Source organism: Manacus candei, unplaced genomic scaffold (assembly GCF_025592945.1).
Source record: "Manacus candei isolate 608988 ecotype Guabito, Panama unplaced genomic scaffold, ASM2559294v1 h1tg000021l, whole genome shotgun sequence".
Lineage (NCBI taxonomy): Eukaryota > Metazoa > Chordata > Aves > Passeriformes > Pipridae > Manacus > Manacus candei.
Window position 1 is genome coordinate 1337811 of NW_026138069.1, and position 12522 is coordinate 1350332.

Sequence of the window (12522 nt, forward strand, 5' to 3'; positions counted from 1 at the left end):
ATCATGACAAAATCAGCAAGCACTGGGAGAGGCATGTTGAGGATGGGCAGTGGCTGTGAGCTGTCACGGCCGGAGGTCAGGGCAGCACCAGACAAAGCACAGGGGACCAGAAGCTGTGGCTTCCTGTCATTGTCCTCCCTTTCCTCTTCCACACATCTATGTCCATCCACTTTCCATAAAACTTTCTTTCCCATCCTGCCTGAGCAACTTGGTAAGTGTAGGTAGGGTGATCATCAGGGTGCGAGATGCTCTATGGCTCTGCCTGACAAGAAGGGCTCTGCAAATTGCACAAGCTCTTCCCGCTGCCAGCTTTAGATGTTGTGGCCCCAGCCCACGTTATTAAGCCAAGCCCTTTTCCCTCGATGAGACAGGCACACCTGGGGACAGAGCAGTCTCACTCAGGGGGTGAGATGGCTCTATGTAATGTGCTGCAGAGAATAACCAGCACATTTTACTTGCATAAATTTTTTTAAATCAAGAATTTTAAAAACAGAAATAAATCAGTTTTCGCTTGAACAAAATATTCAAAATATTTGGCTTAGATGCAATGATTTTTTAGTAGTTGCATTTTCACTCTGGCTTCCCCCAAAACATTTTGGGAGAGAATGTCTTTGCAATGTCTTTGCAATTGCAATTTGTTAGTGAAGAAATTACCATGGGAGAATTAATGATGTCAGGTAAGACACTGAGTGAGTTTTGGAAACCTTCTGATCCACATCCTGGCACTGATCCCAGTGTGTCTAACAAAGTAACTGCTCCTGCAGACACAGCCTGTAGTCTCCTCAAAGCTTTGGTGTGGTATGGCAGACCCTCTTACTTCAAAACTTGGAACTGGATGGGTAGATTGCTTATCCTGGCTGTTGCTGGATGAAGAAAATCCCATCTTGTGAACGGAGCGCAACGAGGCTTCTTAGAAAAGAAGGACCTTTTTAAATCTCTACTACTAATCACCTAGAAAGCAGCCATACCAAACAGAACTTCTCTGCTTTTCGGTAGTTTTTTGTAGCATTACTCACCAATTCTGGAGTTTGCTTACCCTTTTCATGTGTTTGAGACATTATTGTATTTCATGTGCTTGAAAGTGTTCAGGCAGGACTGAAGCTGGAGGTGCTAGTCATTTCATAAACAACTTTGGGAAATACCTCCCCCTCTCTTGACAGGTTTGCCATTTATTCTGGAATAAGATAGGACAAGAGAATGTGATGAGTTTAAAGAAGGAAGGCCACATGAAAGACAGATGGCTAATGTCCTTGTAGAACAGAATTTACGCCTTGAGCCTCATGAAATATTTCCAGAAAACACCCACATCTGACTATCACTCAGTTCAACCTTTAATGGTTGCCAAGTTTTTTGAAGGTTAAAATAGTGCAGAGTCCTGAATAAAGATTTGGAGACATTTTTGCTTGTGTATATTCAGCTAACCATGTACTTCAAGTGTTTAAAGGTTTGGGGGTTTTTCCTGTTTTATTTTTTGCTAGACTGATCTCATTTGGGAACAGGATTCTCCTTGTCTCATCAGAAAGAGGCTGGTATGTTTTAGAGGCAATTGTCCAAATAATAAATATGGTAACAATTAGAGTAAAGCCCCATCTGACTTTGACTTGCCATCAAACTAGGGTTACACGCAGTAACTGCATCTCAATATTGAAAGTTCCCAAACCTTTCTAGTTCTTACAGTTGATCCGGACATTTTTATCTCTCCCCCTCAATAAATGAAAGACAGCAAGCCACTTTTTGTATGCCTCTCTTTCCAGGGAAACATTATTTCAAGTAATATGGTCTCACTAAGTGAGGTCTTGCTAGTTTTAGTGAAGGATGGAAACACCAGGGTACCCTAGTTTCTTTCTCCATTGCAGCATCTGCAACTGAGACATTGGTTAAAATCTGGGGCAATATGAGAAGAAATAGTGGAGGTGAAGGAAATTCCATCAAATTTTGGGGAAAACAGAATTACTGGGCTAAAATATATATATATATATATATAATGCAATAGATAGTTTTTAACAGTGTACTGCTATTTATAAATCACTTGTAATCAAATAACAGAACCTGTTGTATTAACAACATTAAAAAAAATTATCAAAGCCTGTGTGAGACACTGAAATGATATATGGCTTAAATATTGTTAAAATCACTGAAGGACTTTTGTCCACTGTAGCAAACTGTGTAAAGAAGCAACTGCTCACCAAAGCTGTGAGACACTGGATTATTCTATGAATTATTGGCTCGGACCAACTCAAGGTGGGGAGTGGGGGAGGAGGAGGGAGAGGTCGAATTTCACACAGGTCAGGTAATGCCCTATCCCAAACCCCAGACCCTGCAAGTGTCCTGGGGCATCCCCAGGACAGCTGTCAGTCACTGGACACCTGGAGCACTGCCCAACCACACCTCAGAGCCCCTAAATCAGCCTCAGATTGGCTAGCACATCTGAAGTCCTGCCTGGGTGCAGGGGGTGTGACCATAGGGGGGCCAAAGCAAATAAAAGCAGCAACATGTGCTTTCAGTCTTTGTTCAAACCCTGCCACCTGGACACATGGAAGCTGGACTCTCACAGGACTCTGGTGGCAGCTATAATTTTCTCATTTTCTCTCTCTTTCATTACTTCTTCTCCTAATCTCTTAATATTTTGAGTAATTTAGGACCGGATGGACTGGATTTTGCGAAATTGTATGTATTAGCATGTGCTAAATCAATGCTTTGTGGAATGCTTTATTTTGGTTGTATGTTGCCCTTTAAACTTTTGCCAAGTTCCCTTATTTTCTGAAGTTTACCAGTAAAAGTACCCCCTGAGAAAATGTGTGCAGCTTTTCTTCTTTGCGCTCTCTCTTAAGATGTTAAAAGAACTGAAGGCTCTTCTAATAATCCAGAGGGTGGATATTGCTGGAACCTTGTATATTTTTAAAGTAAAACCCTTTGGTGAGCTTGTAGCTTTGGTCTTACAGAAGCCTGGCCTTACTAAATTGGACTGTGAGGGGAACTTGAGGCAAGATAAAGGTGGTACTATTGTTCAGATATCTCAGGAGAAGAATGTATCCACAAGTGTGAAAGACTGGAATGCTAATGGCTCAGACAATAAAAGTGCAAGCTGACAATGTGTAAAGTAATTGCCCAGGTGCTGAGGGTGTGCACACCAGACAGCTCAGGGTTCAAGCTGGGTGTTGAACAAGATAAGGAAAGAGGCAAATCCTTCGAGGCGGGGTAGTGTTTCTTTGTCCTTACACAAATGACTCACCTGTGATAACTCCCCTGCAGGGAAGCATCGAGGACAATTCACGCATAGCCTGAAGATATTCATCTCACGGGCCATAGTGGACACTGTGTGTATCTGTAACATCTTAGAAGCGTGAGAAATATCTCTAGTTAAAATTTAGAAGATGACCAAATACAGTGAAAAGAAGAACTTGATTAACAGCGTGCTGGATGCACGAACTGGTTCGAGAGCACATGTGGATAGGAGGGATGAGCCCTTCTAAGACCCTTCGATTAGCATAACCACTTCCTCGTTCCTCCTATGCCAGGCCTCCCTCTTTTCTTCCTTAAAAGGCAATCTTTGCTTTCTGGTGCAGTCCATTGGTTGTCCTCATCCATCTGTCAGGTTGTTTCCCTGCCCCTGGCCGCATGGTTCCCTGGCAGTGAGCCCAGGCTGGTCTCACCACCTTACATTCTTTGGGCTTGCCTTGGCACTGTAACAGTAAGCAAACAGAACAGTAAGTAACAATAAGTAGCAGTAAGCAGGCAGAACTATAAGCAGAGCAACAGGTAACCCCAAGCAGAACTGTATGTAGCAGCAAGTAGGCAGCAGCAATAAGCAACTTCAAGTAGAACCACAAGTAGTCCACTAGTCCTTGACCACAAATTAGTTCTCCAGTCCTTTAAATAAAATGGCTCCCAAGTGCCCCAGCACGAGGCAGCCATGAAAACTCCTGCTTGTAATAAAACCATCTTATTTATTTCCTACAGAAGGTGTCAAAGACTCATGAAATATCCCATAATCCAGTATTACATCACCTACTGTAAGACTCCCCACCCCACGGGGTGGTACCAGGGGTGTTCTCACCTAGCCCAAACCCAATGAAAGCCACACTTGGGCTTCTTTCCTCATGGCACAGACTTCACTCGTCACATGTTCTTCTTTTCTCACACACACGAGCTTTTTCCTTCATCATGCAGACTTCTCTCACAAAACAGACTTCTTCCTTCACCACATGGGACTGCCTTCACCACCACTGGCTTTTTTCCTCACTACCCTGGGCTTCCTTCAACAGATCCAGACTTCAACCATCACTTTGACAAGAGTGGGACTCTCATCACTGAGAAGACCACATGAAGAGGATCCATGGGACGCTGTCAGAATCCATGAAGTGGTAATACTTTTTCTACTTAATCTGTCTTTCTGTCACTCTTTTTCTCTCCCCCTTTCTCTCTTTTTCCTATTTTTTCTATCTCTCTCTACCTTACATTTACTGTTAAATAAAATATGTAGTATTTATTTTGGTATATTGTCTCTGCACCGTAATTCAGGCAGAAGCATCTCTCTAATGTTAAAGAAACTGATCATAACAGCTTGTTTTCTTTTCCTTTTGGGTTTTTTAATTAAAAATCTGAGACTCAGCTTAAATATGACGTGTTAGCAAAGTTTAATATAAACACGTGTGAATGTTTACGTGAATATGTCACTGCTGGTGGTATTACGTTTGAGTGTATTTAACAGGAAAGAGGATAAAATGCAGTTTTAGAGGTACTATACTCCCCATAAAGATGAAAAGAAGCTAAAAAATGTCATGGCAAAAGATGACTTTAGTGAAATGCATTTAAATGTCACCACATAACACAGCTCTTGACTGATGCTTGGCAGTAAATATGTGATAACGTCTAGGGTGGGATAAGCCATGCTGCTGTTGGCTTGAGATAGTTTTTAAGGACACTCATTGTGGGGGAGTTGGCCTGTGGTGGGTGGCACTTCTGGGCTCCTTCAGTGCTGAGCACTTCCTAATACTGACTGGAGTCCTGAGCAGCAGTGGGGCACTACTGCCTCTGTTTTTCTGAGAATGATGTGCAACTGTGGGATGGCTGGGGCAGAATGAAGGTCTGAGGCCTTCAAAGAGAAACTGTACTTTGTGGAAGAAAGGAAGCCTCTGGTAAAGTAGTGAGATGAGGAAAGGTTTAATTTTGCTGTAAGCATTTTCAGAGAAGCTGGTTTGAGTTGTGTAGCTTTTAGTAACATCTCTTATGGAAGCCGGGGGGCAGCTTGTGGGGTCCAGACAGACCTGCTGCTGCTTTCATAGCCTGAGCTGTCTGAGCTTTTCAAGTGCAAGGAGTTTAATGGCTTTCCCTGGAGGTATGGCTAGAAGGCCTAGACATAAAAACGAACAAAGGTTTATCTACTGACAAACAGAATAAATATGTATGAGTAACTGACTTCATGTGGACATGTGCAGTCTGTGAGTCAAGTGAGGGCTTAAGTGTCCGACTAAGCTGAAAAGAGAGATTGCATCATGATGAATGTCAGAAGAAAAAGCTACTTTTGACTCTGCAAAATGGAACTAAAATGCTGAAAGCAAATGGAATTTTCTCATGATTCATTCAATTTTTTGCTTAGATTCTTTTCAAGCTTCTTATCATGAAGCAATCTCTAATGTATCTAAACATACACTAATATATATTTTATAAATATATAAGTATATATCCATTTAAGTATGCTCTCATTTATATATTCAAAATTTATGCTCTCCTCTGTTCTATAAATGAGGCAGATTAGACATTTTCCTCTGAGAAAAAGCACATGTGTTAATTTGTGAGAAACAGTTAAGAAGTGATGCAAAGATTAAATATTGGTGGTGGATGCAGAAAAATTTATCAGAATCAAAATACACTGTCACACAGTACATCTAAGTTTATGAGTGTAAAATAATTACAACAAGGCACTAAGATATACCCTAAAAAAAAAAGAGAGAAAGAATGCATTAAAACATAACACTGAAGGAGCCCCAAAAGAATTGGCATAAATACATGGAAAAAGTTGTTCCAGATCTCAAAGTACATGTGAAAAAAGAAATTGAAGAAAATAGACATTTAAGTCTTTATTGGGAATCCTATTTATTCCAACTAAAACTATGTTACTGAATATTAAGAAGTAAGTCACATTACAGATATCTCTTCACATTGCTCTAGCATCATAAAAGTAACCCATTAAAATTTTGTTTTCGTATTCAGTGTTGCTGATATACACTTCATTTGCAGTAAATAAAACACATGTAGTTGTTTTATAACCAAGAATATTAGTGTTACATAAAGTGATAGTTGTTTGGTTGAGTTTCCTCTGAAGCAACACACACACTGCATTGCCAGGTGTATGTTCATACGAATAACAGATGTGAAAATGGGAACTCTACTTACCGTTTTTAGTGTGATGTCACAAAAAACAGGCATTGTATGGGAATGTCAGAGCCATAATTTATTTTGATTCCTGAAGATATTAACTCTTAGTTTAAAATTCCCCTCATGATCATCCAAGAGTGAAAAAAACCACCGGATTCTCCTAATTCACTCATTATTGTAAGCCATTTTGGATGCAATCTGTACCTTTCTTTTCTCTTCTGCACATTCAGGATAAATATTTTCTGTTTCCTTAATGTTTTTCCTTCACTCCATAACTTGCACTGCTAATACCTAGATGAAGAAACTTCACCCTCCTTTGCTTCATAGGCTCTTCCTCTTTCTTGAGAACTCCTTGTCTGCAAGGGTGGGCTCCCCAGTGCCTTTCTAGTCAGGATCTCCAAAAATCATTTGCAGGACTGATAAGTTAACCTAGCAATCTCTATAAAAAAAGATCAAATATTCAGAGTGGAACTCCTTTCACCTAATGTAAATGTATAATCTGACTGGAAACTGAGACTTCTTATTTAAATCTATGGTAAGAAATAAGCTCTTCCCCGGCGTAGTCCACTTTCTGCTCTGACAGGCATTTGGAAACAGATGAGTTGTGTCCTAGAGCATTTTAAAGGCAATCTGATTGATTGCTTTAGACCCAAATGTCTGCAGTTAAGTGGTAAGTGTCCCACAGCAGTTCTTCTTTCCCCCTTGTTTCCCTCTTGGTAGAATATCATGTGCATTTTCCAGGAATGCTATCTGTGGTGGACCAACTGAGGATATATTTTTGTAATCATGCGTGAACTTGAACAATAATTTCCACAAAAATAGCCGTATTCAGGTCATTCTTTCAAACCTCAAGGACCACAACAAAAGGGTGATTGACTGCAAGGTGGTTTTGCTTTGGACAAGGTAGGAGAGAGAGGGCAGTAGTAACAGATGATGTTCATAAGGATTAGAAAGAAATGAGAATGTTACTCCTATGGAAACAGCAGTGCAAGGAAAAATATATTGGTCAATTCAAAGAAGTCCACAAAATCTGTTTGTTGAGCTAACATGACTTTAAAACATCTTTCTGTGAACGCATTCAGCAAAGATTGGCATCTTCAGGAGAATTACAGGAAGGGTTAGTGAGTTTGCTTTGGAGCATGTGATACTGATGTCACTGGGCAGGCTGGGGATAATTCCAGAGGATGTGTGCGCTTCCCTAAGGGCACAGCAAATTATTACTTCCAGATGGAAAGACATGCTTCAGAAAACAGTTTCTGGACGTAACCGTTGATGAGCCAGGTAGGAAATAAATGCTGAAATGAGATAACTGTTAGGGTCTTGGGTAGATAGGAGCTGCCTGCAGTCTGGATGACAAAGCACAGCACAGAGGCAGATGGAAGCAATCCAGTGTAAATGATTAATTTACTGAGTGCAATGACCAGTCTTCTGGTGAGAAATTTTTGATAATTTTAGGAAGTAATCCTTTTGCATTGCTATTGCTTTTGGCACTTTTCTTCTCATCTCTGTCAGCCGTTTTGCCTCAGATCATGTGGTGCAGCATCTGCTGTGTGTGCTAGGGAAGGTGTTTGAGGAGGAAAAGCAGTCCAGGCAACTGGAAGAGAACAGTCAGGGAGAGCTGTAACCCTGGAAAATGTCAGGGCAATGGACAATCTGCAGTGAGGCTTGTTATAGGGCAGCTGAACGGTGATAAAGAATAGCAAGGCAACTGGATTATTCTACCTTTGCATGGAAAACTACAAGTCCTTTACAAGTAGCTAGGGATCAGGACTTAACAAAATAAGCTCCTCAAGAACATTTTACAAGAAGAAACTACAAATATGCTGTTTGTGACCTTGTTGCCTAACTGTTTCTCTTCTTTACTGTGTTGATTATCTTAGAAACACCTTAATGTGTCAGACATGGAGAAGATGTGTGTTACTGAAGTTTAGTTTGTCCTACATACAGCAGCATGGATACACAGAAAGAGGTCAAGTAATGTACTGACTTTCATCCACTGTCTTGTCCAGTTCATTTACAGTTTGGATACAGTTGTAGTGACTGCCAAGCCACATTTCTCCAGTATTATACAAGTCCATTTTCAAACAGAAGAGCTTGGAAATACCTTGGAAAAGCTGCCACTATATTTCCTGCTTCAGAAAGACAAAACCACATCTCCAGGTAAATTGTATGAACTCTTCTGCTCTTCATGGAATCACAGAATAGTTAGGGTTGGAAGGGACCTGAAAGATCACCTAGTCTCAATCTCCCTACCATGGGCAGAGACACCTTCCACAGACCAGGTTGCCCAAAGCCCCATCCAACCTGGCCTTGAACACTTCCAGGGATGGGGCGTCCACAACTTCCCTGGGCAATCCATGCCAGTGCCTCACCACCCTCACAGTAATTTTCTCCCTATTATCTCAGCTGAATCTATTCTTTCAGCTCAAAGTCATCAACCTTTGTCCTATCACTGCAGTCTTTGTAAAAAGTCCCTCTCTGCTGTCTTGCAGGTCGCCTTTAGGTAGGCTGTTTGTTTCTCCTTAGAAAAGACAAGTTCCCTGGGCAGAATGCTCATGGTAGCAGGCAGCAGGTGAGCCCTAAATGCAGGCAGAGCTGGAGCATTGCTATGACAAAATGCTTCTTCAAGGAAAGGGAGACATAAGCCTCATCCAGAGAATATATTTAACCTTTGAAATTCAAACTCCACTCCAGCTAGTGATTATCATCTGTCCTACTGATATTCATATGGTAGGATCTAGCAGAACAAGACCTGGCTAGACTTTTTAATCGGTGTTACAGTGCAGCCATTTTCCTAGAACAGCCACAGTCCAGCAGAACAGTTTCACTTCCAACCCTCCAGCAATGTCAGGTGAGCAGACCTGAACAATCCCACATATTTTCTTAACATTTCCCTTACGAATTAGGTGAAATTACCAACCATTAAAATTGCCACTTGCAAACTCATAAGTGAAAATTCAGCAGTACAATGTGCAGTGATGGTAGCCAAAAGAGGACTGAGTAGGTATTGTCTGCCATAGATTGTTAAGTGGAATTTTGCAAACTCTTTAAATTTTAATGAAACTCGTAAATCTAATCCAGGTACACATTGATGTACTGGCATTTCAGCTGACCCTAAAAAACTCCAATTGTTCTTTTCTCCTCTCTTTTCAAAAGAAGAAGATAATTACTAAAAGTACAAGGATTGTGAACTGCAATTTTAATGAAAGTTTTCCTACTTGCCATAGAGACAGCATTATTAAATACCCTCTTTATTAGGATGCGTATGTTGCTCACTGAAGAGCCCGACCTGACATGCCTGCAGTCACACCACCATGACCACTCCCTCTGGTTCTGAATCGGTGCCACCCAACCGCTCCCTCTGGCTCGGAACCAGGATGTGGTGGTGCATTCCCCCTTTAATGTTTACTTGACTGGTAGGAACCCCTTCTCTTCAGAAGAGACTCCCCTCTCCCACCCCCATCAATGACATGAAGTGGTATAGAATAACCTCTGGATTCTGGCCATGCCCCTTCCTGGCTACTGCAAAAATTCCCCCTGTCCTGGCTGGAACCAGGAAATGTTTATAATCACATGCTTTTGCCAAAATATTTGTTCTGTGCTGCCATATACCTCAGGTGTCAGAGTTAAAAGCCTCCCCTAATCCTGCACAAGCCAGGGCTGGAATTCTCCAAATGTGCCCACAATATGTGGGTCACTGCTGGTGTTGCTGTGGACCTCACCTCTAAAATGCCTACCACAAGGACAGGGGTGAAGAGAACACATTAGCCCGTTCTTGCCAAGGAACACCAAAAACCTCGTTCGTGATCAGACAAGAAGCACCTAGCTTAGACATTTGCTTAATTTCAGCACTGATCTAAGCCTCCTATGGAATTATTAAAATATGACATCCCAGAAAAGAGAGTGAAGACTTCAGAAAAGGCATTCGTGAGGCATTTGGAAGAAAACAACGGAGTGTTTACTTGGTGGGGCCAACAAATCCTCTGCTTTTAAAATGTGTCCTCATAAGCTTTTCTGTCAGGGCAGGTATTGGGGATTTTGTTGTTTCCTTGCTCACACTGTTGTGTTGGGCAGGACTTGTTTCTGTCTGGTACTTTTTCTCAGGTTGGCAGCTGATCTTTTAAACAGGACTGTGATATGAATGGCTTTTAGTATTGTTTGCATTGAGATAAATCAGTAAAATATGTTTGTATGTTACATAACACCTCACTTGTGAACTTTGGTAAATCAACACCATTTACTTCAGTTGTGTTTTCTATTTCCGCTTCTTAATCACATCCGAGCACAGGACATTTCTGCAGCACAGCTCTCTCCCCACACGACTGCTGCAGCCCACAGCAGTGCACACACGCTCCTTCCATCATGCTCCTTCTGGCTCCAGCCAAAACCCATACCTGCCCTTCCATGAGGAACGACCTTTAACATAACAGAGCTGTCCAGACACTGAGGCTGTCCTGCTACTGCAGCATGAGAATGCTCTGTGTAAGCAAGTGAGATGAACATGCCAAAAGGGATGCAAGTGTAGTCACTTTTTTTTCCCATGGTAGGTAATGCTGACCTCTGAAATGGCAAACAGGGGGAAACACAGTTCACAGAACTTATTTTTCTAGGCTGACCATACTGCAGCTCTTCCAGCAGTCCAGGTCAAATAGTGCATATTTCCTCTCTCCTCTTGCCCCAGAGCTAGTAAATAATTCCAACCAGGGGGGAAGGAAGCATGTTCTGGATTTGTCTCCATTATCTGCATGGATGTGAACACAGTATTTTCCACAGAGATGCTCTATTAACTAGCTCCTGACATTAGAGGACTCATTATGTTACAGAGCCTAGTGACTTTTATCTCCTCTATTTATATATTTAAATTTATTTCTTTTTTACTTCATCTTACTCGTTACTGTGACGGATCATAATGAATTGCAATATTACAAAGATTTGTTATTCATATATACATCTACCCAAAAAAGTACAAAATTACTTTATTTCTCCAAAAGTTCTCATTCTGCCTTCAGGGTCACCATGAACAGGTAATATCTTTGGCACCATGAGAGAGAACTCTCTCCCTGGTGTGGGGCCAGGGCAGATGCCCATCTCCTTGGCCCTGCTGCCACAGGTGGGCCCAGCACGTGGACAACACATGACCATTGCATGACAAGTGCGTTCCTGGGTGATTTTCGCCCAATTCTCTTTCTCATTACCACTTTCCATTCTTTTGGAGCTTCCCAGTAATACACAATGGAAACAGCTCCCCACTCTGAGGATCTTACTGGGCCTCAACCTCCATGAGTAACATCCAGCCTGATCCTTAGGGATCCTAGAACAGTCCACAGATCCTCAAGGTGCCTAAGAGCTGTAAACTGGTTTGACAGTTCTTATTCTGCCTGGAGGTCACCACGAGCAGGGAGCAATTTTGGTACCATGAAAGGGAACCATCTCCCTGGTGCAGGACCACCACGGACGCCTGTCCACTTGGCACTGCTGCAGCAGGTGGCCTGAGAGAGGGAATGGGCAAAAATCACCCACTGCTAAGGAAAGCAGTGGATACAGTGTATGTTGAAGTTACTTCCCTTTTTTATTTTCAAAACTGAGAATCAAAATCTACTGCTTGTAATTTCAACTCCAGTGCAGAAACAAAACAGGGAAAAGGGATTTAATTGGAGCCCACGTTAGATAATTGGGAATGTTATAAGGGTGGCAGTTCTGTAGTATCTGCCTATCACAAGAAATTGAAGAAATCACATGAGAGGGGTGTCTGAATGAATGAAAACTCCTCTTGAAACAGTCCCTGAGAAAAACTGTGAGGGAGAGCAACTATATTTATTTTGGCAAACCTGAGATCAGAATTTGTTTTTCTTTTGAGTGTTTTATTCCCCTCACAGACCCTGATGCTGGAAAATAATAGAAATGAAGAAAGGAGATAGCAATTACTGTAAGTTTTGTTTGCTGCAATCTGGAAATTATAAAGTACTGCAGGTTGCTCCAGGCCATAAATCCTAACCCAAAGCCATGTGCAAAGCCTTGGAAAATTAAAATGCTGCAATTGGGTTTAACCAGCCAAAAAATCCCAGCTGCTGAGTCACTCTGACTACACAGTATATATTCTTCAACTGTTAAAGGATGTATTGCAGCACCCTGAGGAATAACCAA